We start from the raw sequence: 9,315 nt of genomic DNA, 5'->3' as shown, positions 1-9,315 counted from the left end.
AAGCTGTTTTGAGTGCTCTGAGAAATAAGGAGAAAGAATTGATCTAAAAGGAGAAACATCGGGACAAGGAGTAAGGGAGTCAGAGTTGATGGTTTCTCGATCACTAAGTATCAGGGGTATCACTGTGGAATCGGTGATGGATCCGGTACAGCGGTACTCATGTTTAACTGCACTTTTTATGAAACAATAACTTGTTGCCCTCAAGGTGTGGGGAGACATGAAGTGAGTGTCAAGTTACAACCTAACGTTTAGGAATAAGTGCAAAAAGGCAATTAAAACCAGAGAAGGGCCCAAAGCTCGACCTTTCAGCGCTGAGTCAGAAACCTGGGAATGATAAAAATTTCTTCGAGCTTTGTGCTCTGTGGTTTCCTTAGCTTCTACAGAGCCATTACTGTGGCGGCTAACATGTGGGGTCACGCACTGGAGTAAAATGAAACGCCACGAACATCTTGGTGTCAATAACTTTAGACACGGAGTAATTTCCCCCTGCTTATTGACATTTTTACTATAGGTTTTTTTGATAGTATGTACTCAAGATTTTTAAAGAGCACTTCTACAGGGGTTCTTAAGTGCCAATGGTCACAGTTTCCTGGCAAAGTGTCAGAATGGTTGGAGCCGAGCCTTTAAACCTGAGTTTCAACCTATCCTAACCCTACTTTTGCTAGTAACACAGAGTTTTAATTTATGGAGAGAAACCAAGCCCTCCAAAACATCATGGCTCAATCTGTCTCACAAGCCAGCAACGTGTTCCTGAAGCACACTGGCTGCCACTCCAGCCCCTCAAAAGCAATTACCCACCACTTTGTATAATCAGTGCATTTCAGCCAGGTTGACCATAAGGCAATTTCTTTATAGAAACCATTGATTTTTATGCTCTGATCATAAAAGAACTCCCAGGAAAGGATCCCCCAAGAGGGCAAGTTGTACTTTTTGAAGGCTAATTTTTACTTACTGAGATACAGCATTGTTTTTAACACGTGTAAATAAGATTTCCACCTAAGACTAGCCACCTTGCTCAATTCTGCCACCAATGGAAAACTTTTTATGCCCAGAGAGTATTTAGAAGAGGAGTCAATAAAATTTTTCTATAAAACTGTGTGTGTGTGCTCAATCGTGCCTAACTTTGCAACCTCATGGACTGTAGCCCTCCAGGCTCCTCTGTCCATAGGATTTTCCAGGCAAGAATACTGGAGTGGGTTGCCATTTCCTACCCCAGGGCATCTTCCCGACCCAGGGATCGAACCCTCATCTCTTGTGTCTCCTGTTTTGGCGGGTGGATTCTTTACCACTGAGCCACCTAGGTCAGATAGCATTTTAAGTTTAGTAGGACATAGGGTCTCTGGCACCCCACTCCAGTACTCTTGCCTGGAAAATCCCATGGACGGAGGAGCCTGGTGGGCTGCAGTCCATGGGGTCGCTAGGAGTCGGACACGACTGAGCAACTTCACTTTCACTTTCCACTTTCATGCATTGGAGAAGGAAATGGCAACCCACTCCAATGTTCTTGCCTGGAGAATCCCAGGGACGGGGGAACCTGGTGGACTGCCGTCTATGGGGTCGCACAGAATCGGACACGGCTGAAGCGACTTAGCCGCAGCAGCAGCAGCAGAGTCTCTGTTGGGCTTTCCCAGCTGGCTCAGTGGGTAAAGAATCCATCTGCAAAGCAGGAGATGCGGGTTTGATCCCTGGGTCAGGAAGATCCCCTAGAGGAGGGTGTGGCAACTCACTCCAGTATTTTTGCATGGAGAATCCCAAGGATAGAGGAGCCTGATGGGCTATAGTCAATAGAATGACAAAGAGTCAGACACGACTGAAGCGACTGAACATACTCTCACACACATGGTACCAGTTGAAACTGTCCGAATGTGTTACTGAGGTGTGAAGGCAACTCTAGACTATATGGTGGTTGTGTCCATTAAAACTTTATAGACACATTTGAATTTCGTATAATTCCCACATGTTGTGAAATACTATTCTTCTTTTGATTTTTTTCAACCATTAAAATATGTGAAAACTATCCAATGGTTCTCCAGTCAGAAAAACAGGTGGAGGCCAGATTTAGTCCATGGGATAGAGTCTGCCAGCCTGTCTAGATGGTGCATTTTGTTCTCCCAGCTTCCAAAACTCTCTCTTCTGGGTCTTGATATTTTCAACGTCTTTTAGAGTTGGATTGCACAGTTACTTATTTGCAGAAGATGCAGACATCGAAAGGATTGCTTTTATTCATCCATTTATTTGGACTTAAAAAAACATCCCAAACCAGTCAATCCTAAAGGAAGTCAACCCTGAATATTCATTGGAAGAACTGATGCTGAAGCTGAAGCTCCAATACTTTGGCCACCTGATGTGAAGAGCTGACTCATTGGAAAAGACCCTGATGCTGAAAAAGATTGAAGGCGGGAGGAGAAGCGTATGACAGAGGATGAAATGGTTGGATGACATCATCAACTCAATGGACATGAATCTGAGCAAACTCCAGGAGATAGTGAAGGATAGGGGAGCCTGCAGTTCATGGGGTCGCAAGGAGTTGGACACGACTTAGCGACTAAAGAGCGATAACAACACCTCCTGCTGTGCAGCCTGCTTTATAACAGGTCACGGAACAGTACCAGTATGTGGCCCAGGAGTTGGGGACCCCTGGTCTAGACGCCTCTCCTGGCTCCATGTCACAGTGGAGTAAAGAGTGTTTAGCTATAGTCTACTTCTAGGTGTTTAAGAAGGATACTCAGAGGTATACCAGATAAAAGGTAAATGTAATGAGCAGTATAAAAATTCTCTCAGTTTTATCAAACCGGTTTCTGCCATCCTCGAGAGGATAGAAAAATGGAAAGTACTGCAATTTGACTTCTCGGAAATGTTTAGCCTCAGGTTGATACCATTCATAGGGCCAGGAGAATTCAATCTTTCTATGTGTGGTAAAATATATGTAACATAAAATTTGCCATTTTAAAAATATGTATTTATATTTGGCTGTGCTGGGTTTTCACTGCTGCGCAGGCTTCTCTAGGTGCAGAGACTGGGGTTACTCTTCGCTGAGGAGCTCGGGTGTCGCTGCGGAGGCTTCTCTTGCAGCAGAGCACAGGCTCTAGGCACTTGGGCTTCAGCAGCCGCGGCTTGTGGGCTCTGGAGCGCAGGCTCAGTGGCTGTGGGGCAGGCTTAGCTGCTCTGCAGCACGTGGCGTCTTCTCGGACCAGGGATCAAACCCGTGTCCGCTGCATGGGCAGACCGATCCTTATCCGCTCTTTACTACCAGTGAAGTTCCCATTTTAACCTTTTTTTTAAATTTCATTTTGACCATTCTAAAGTGTATGATTCAGTGACTTTCCTTTCACAGGGTTTATAACCATCACCATTTCAGAACTTTATTATTACCTTAAACAGAACTCAGTCTTTATACTCTAATTTTTAAAAATTGCCAAAAAGAACACTGACACAAGACAAAGCCAGTCCAGCTGGGGAACATTTCTATTTTCATAGGTTGACTCCCTTTTAAACACTGCAACTGTTAGTCCCTGAGTCATGTCCAGCTCTGTGGTCTGCCGGGGCTGTAGCCTGCCAGGCTTCTCTGTCCACGGAATCCTCCAGGGAAGAATACTGGAGTGGATAGCCATTCCGTTTTCCAGGGATCTTCCCAACCCAGGGATCAAACTTGGGTCTCCAGCATTTCAGGTAGATTCTTTACAGTCTGAGCCATCAGGGAAGCCCAAACACTGTGATAGGAAACCTTTTAATATATTCACACCAGAACTCTGGAAACATTCGCATAAGTAGGTAAAGGGTTTTCAGATGTTAATGATCTAAGATGCGTCTTAGAAGTAGAATTTGAATCCGTCATTCCTAATTTCTTACTCCTGATCACATTCTACTGTCTTGCCCAGTGGGATAAAAAATTAAAATTTTTATTAAAACTTATAAATTCAAGATGGACCCTGTATCAACATCTCCTCTCAGGAAATAATTATTTAAAAGTGAATCTATGTGGAATCACTGTTGTAAACTTTAGCATTTTTCCTTTCTAATTGTAGTTCAAAGAGCATCATTTTTTCAACATGTTTTCAAGTTTCCCCCCTTGTAATTGTAAAGAGACTGATATAATAAATATGTTTTGCTTAGTGGAGTGGTTGGCAAAATATAAATGAAAGCATTTGACAGGCAAAGTCTTTTTTCCTATTAATCCGTGGCTTGAAGCCTTTGAAATAACTTGATCAGTGGTGGGTATTGTGTGAAATGGTGACCCCCAAATGCCTGTCAGTTTGCTGGCATGCCATTTTTCAACAGCACAGTGTAATTATGGTGGGCTTTATTGACATCATAAATATGAGAGCACAGGTGGTATCCATTTCCACTTGTTTAATTGAAGAAATGAAAGGTCCTGTAATATGCAGTTGACATGGAGAATTTGTCAAGCCACAATAAAATTTTGCAATAGCTGTGACCTTGGGGTCAGAAAAGGACTGATCAAGAGGAAAAAATTTTTATGATATAGAAGTGACTGTATCGACCTATTTTATTCTTAGCTGTGAAGACAGGGAGAGAATGAACTCCTTCTTACCACCATCTGTTCTAAAGCTGAGTGGTAAAATCTATACAAATATTGTCTGACATCATATGCTATCATTAAATAATAAAATATAGTCAGTTTTTATTTCAAGAATGCTAAGAAGAAAAGCCAAAAGTCCTGGAATTCTACTAGATAGCCCTTGGAAGCTGACGTCAGTGTGCCCAAACACTAAGACACGAAGAAAAAGCATCAGTGATTTTTTTCGCAACAATACATGAGACCACATACAGATAACTTTCCCCCATACAACTCAACATATAAATATCAAAATAACATTTAATTTAGGGGCAAAACATAAAATGTTGTGCCAATTCCCAGGCTCTTTTCTACATTTTTATTTTATATTGGATTATGGGCTTCCCAGGTGGCTCGGAGGTAAAGAACCCACTTGCCACTGCAGGAGACGCAAGAGATCCTGGTGTTTGGGCATATCCCCTGAAGAAGGAAATGGCAACCTACTCCAGTGTTTTTGTCTGGAAAAGTCCATGGACAGAGGAGCCTGGAGGGCAACAGTCCGTGGGGTCGCAAAGAGTCAGATACGACTGAGCTCTCAAGCGCGTGCACACACACACACACACACACACACACTTTATATTGGACTATAGTTGATTTACAGTGTTAGTTTCAAGTGTAACCAATGATTTTTTTAATCTTAATTTTTTTTTAATAAGCTGATTGCTTTCGATCAACAAATTGAAAAACAAAACTTCGTGTCTTCTATTCATGGCCTCATAACTATGGCAAGAATTAAATAATAGATAGCAAAGAACCCTTTGGTGTGTCTTTAAATGTAATTCAAAAAAAAATGTAATTCATGCTGGGGAAACTCAAATTTAAACTCAGATCACAAAATGTGTTATACAGGGGTACCATTTTTCTCCTTCTCGTCCATAAACCAGAACTTTCAGGATGGTGTCAAAATTTCTGTATGTTCTCAGCAGATTTGAAGCATTGGGTTTTCCAATCCCAGAAGGTCACTGTTCCCTGGCTCATAGTTTCCACAAGAACAGTGAGGAAATCTGAGGCTCATTTTAAAAAAATAATGGCTTTCTGAGATAGAATTCATATATCATACAATTCACCCTCTTAAAGTATGCAATTGAATGGTTTTTTGTATATTCAGAGTTGTGCAATTATCTGGTTCCAGAACATTTTCATCACCCCTTAAAGAAACCCCTTACCCATTCATCCCCCACCCAACCCTAGGCAAACAGTAATCTACTTTCTGTCTCTAAGGGTTTGTCTATTATGGCCATCTCATATAAGTGCTCCAGCACTCTTGCCTGGAAAATCTCACGGACGGAGGAGCCTCGTAGGCTGCAGTCCATGGGGTCGCTAGGAGTCGGACATGACTGAGCGACTTCCCTTTCACTTTTCACTTCATGCATTGGAGAAGGAAATGGCAACCCACTCCAGTGTTCTTGCCTGGAGAATCCCAGGGATGGCAGAGCCTGGTGGGCTGCCGTCTATGGGGTCGCACAGAGTCAGACACGATTGAAGCGACTTAGCAGTAGCAGCAGTAAGTGCAAGATGACTCATGTAAGTGCAGACTTCCCAGGCTCTTTGGTAAAGAGCCCGTTTACCAACACAGGAGACACAAGAGACTCAGTTTTGATCCCTGGATCAGGAAGATCAGGAGCGCATGACAACCCACTCCAGTATTCTTTCCTGGAGAATTCCATGGATAAAGGAGCCAGCAGGCTACAGTTTATAGGGTCACAAAGAGTCAGAGACGACTGAAACGACTTAGCACATAGCACATATAACACAGTCAGACAACCTGTGTCTCTTTGTGACTGGCTTCTTTCACTTAGTATAATGGTTTCAAAAAGGCCCTCTTGGTGTAATAAGTATCAGTGATTTCATTTCTTTTTGAAAAAAACAAACAAACAATTTTTCAATAGGTAATCAAGACATAAATTATTTTAAATTAAAGTTATTAATTAATTATTTAGGCCACACTGTGAAGCATGCAGGATCTTAGTTTCTCAACCAGGGATCAAACCTGTGCCCCCTGTACTGCGAGTGCAGAGCTTAACCACTGGACCACCAGGGAAGTCCCAGTACTTAATCCCTTTTTATGGCCAAATAATATTCCATTGTATGGATAGACCATTTTAACTATTTCTAAGTATATCCATTCATTAGTTTAGGGACATTTGAATTGTTTGCATTTGGGGTCATTATGTGTTTCCCTGGTAGCTCAGCTGTAAAGAATCCACCTGCAATGCAGGAGACCCTGGTTCGATTCCTAGTTTGGGAAGATCCCCTTGAGGAAGGCATGGCAACCCGCCCCAGTATTCTTGCCTGGAGAATCCCTGTGGACAGAGGAGCCTGGCGGGCTACAGTCCATAGGGTCGCAAATAGTCAGATACAACTGAGTGACTAACACAGACATGAATTATGAACATTCATATATAACTTTGGGTAGACATATATTTCCAGTTCTCCTGGTGAGATATCTAGGTGTGGAACTGCTGGGTCAGACAGTAACTCTTTGTTGAGCAACTCTTTGAGTAACTCTTTGAAGAACTGCCTGACTTTTTTTCTCTTCAGCAGATGTGTCATTTTCATCCCCACCAGCTGTGTAGGAAGGTTCTGATATCTCCACACCCTCGCCAACACTTATTATTGTCTGTCTTTAATTGCAGCCATCGTAATGGACGTGAAGTCACAGCTCATTGCTGGGGTTTTTTTTTCAGTCTGCACAGCCCCATTACCTGTGCACTGCATGTTTCTCCTCTGTTCCTCATCCTCCTGCCCAGCCCTTCCTGTACTCCTATTGTTAACATTAGGATTGTGCCTGTTTTAAGTCCTCATAAAGCCCTAAATTCCCTATCACACCCTGCTTCCTAAGACACTTTGTCACGATTCTTTACCAACGTTCACTCCGACTGTGTCACCGGGTTGGAATGTTTATTACTTGGTTGCATTTCCACGCCTTCCACCTCATTTAACATTTCAATTGAGACACCCTTCTCCCCCCTCCAACCCCCAATGATATTAAAATTGTTAGAAAACCAATTTGAGGGAGAGAATTCCCCAACTGATGACCTGATGTGTCCCCTGCGTGGAACTTGGTGATGCCCATAGAACACTGCTGAGGCTGCAGGGCTCTGTGTGGCTGTTGGTCTGAGCTCTGCCAAGGAAGGACAGACACATGGACACTCCAGGAAACTTGTGACAGTGCTCTGCTTCTTTCCTGTATGGCTTCTGTTTAGTTGCTCAGTTGTCTGACTCTTTGCGACCCCATGAATGGTAGCCTGCCAGGCTCCTCTGTCTGTGGGATTCTCCAGACAAGAATACTGGAGTGGGTAGCAATTCCTTTTCCAGAGGATTTTCCTGACCCAGAGATCGAACCTGGGTCTCTCGCATTGCAGGCAGATTCTTTACAGTCTGAGCCATCTTCCAAAAGGAAGCCCCTTTTGTGTACTAGACTCTGGTTAATTTAGGGAAAATTGAGTTGAAAGGAGAATGGTGGAGCCATTTCAACTTGTTTTCATAGCCTACCTGGTCCCAGAATACTATCAGCCAGGAATATCAGTTAAAGTATTTTGCAACCTGTTTTAGTGATGGTTATCAATGGAATGCAGCCATCCTTAATTTCCCATTTGTTATTTCCTTTTTTTAAAAGTAATTATTCATTTGGCTGCAAAGGATGTTAGTTTCAGTATGCAGGATTTTCACTGTAGCATATGGGATCTAGATCCCCAATCAGGGATTGAACCCAGGTCCCCTTCATTGGGAACCCAGAGTCTTAGCCACTGGACCACCAAGGAAGTCTCTCCCATCTGTTACTTCATAGGGAGGAGTACACTATGTCCCTTAGGAGTTTAAAATAAAAAAGGGTGAGGAGTCATGTTTATTTACATTTTACATGGACTTCAATAACTCTTCTAAGACCACTACAGTCAGCTAAGTTAGGACTAGAAAGAACTTGAAAAAGCCCTAAGATACAAATCTGTTTATCTCCTCTCAATACATGTAGCAGCCTCTATGCACCCCAAGTGAGCAAAACGTCCCCCCTTTCAGCAGTGTCACCTTTTAGAAGTTGATGTTATTCATGATTATCGAACGATTCACTCAGCAAACACCAGCTCTTGGCCAGTTGCTATCTTGCATGCTAAGTCACCTCAGTCGTGTCCAACTCTGCGACCCTATGGACTGTAGCCCACCAAGCTCCTCTGTCCGTTGGATTCTCCAGGCAAGAATACTGGAGTGGGTTGCCGTGCCCTCCTCCAGGGGATATTCCCAAACCAGGGATGGAACCTGCGTCTCTTATGTCTCCTGCATTGATTGGCAAGTAGGTTCTTTACCACTAGCACCACCTGAGAAGCCCAGTTGTCACGTTAGCCATGGGAGAAATCTGACATGAACAAGCTTTCCAAAACTGTGCATCCAGAAGAGACCAACAAACACACAGATAAATAGAGAGCCTTTCCCTCACAGGTTCATCTGTCCCTTGGGTCTGCCCAAACCTTTTATTTGACAGATAAGGAAAATGAAGCTCAGAGAGTCTTGACTGACACAGCTAATTAATGGCAAAAGTGAAATTTTGACCAGATAGCTTGACTTTTAGTTTCTAGAATTCATTTATTTTCTCATTTAGACAACTGTGCGATAAAACAGCTAAGATGAGAGAACTCTGGCCGATGTGTGTTGGAATTAAGCACGCTGAGAAATATCCATGGTCCTTTAACAATTAAAAATAAAAATGTCTTGTTGTTGAGTTTTTCTCTTTCATCTTTTAGTAT

Source organism: Bos taurus, chromosome 25 (assembly GCF_002263795.3).
Source record: "Bos taurus isolate L1 Dominette 01449 registration number 42190680 breed Hereford chromosome 25, ARS-UCD2.0, whole genome shotgun sequence".
Taxonomy (NCBI): Eukaryota; Metazoa; Chordata; class Mammalia; order Artiodactyla; family Bovidae; genus Bos; species Bos taurus.
Note: the sequence above shows the minus strand (reverse complement) of the source record.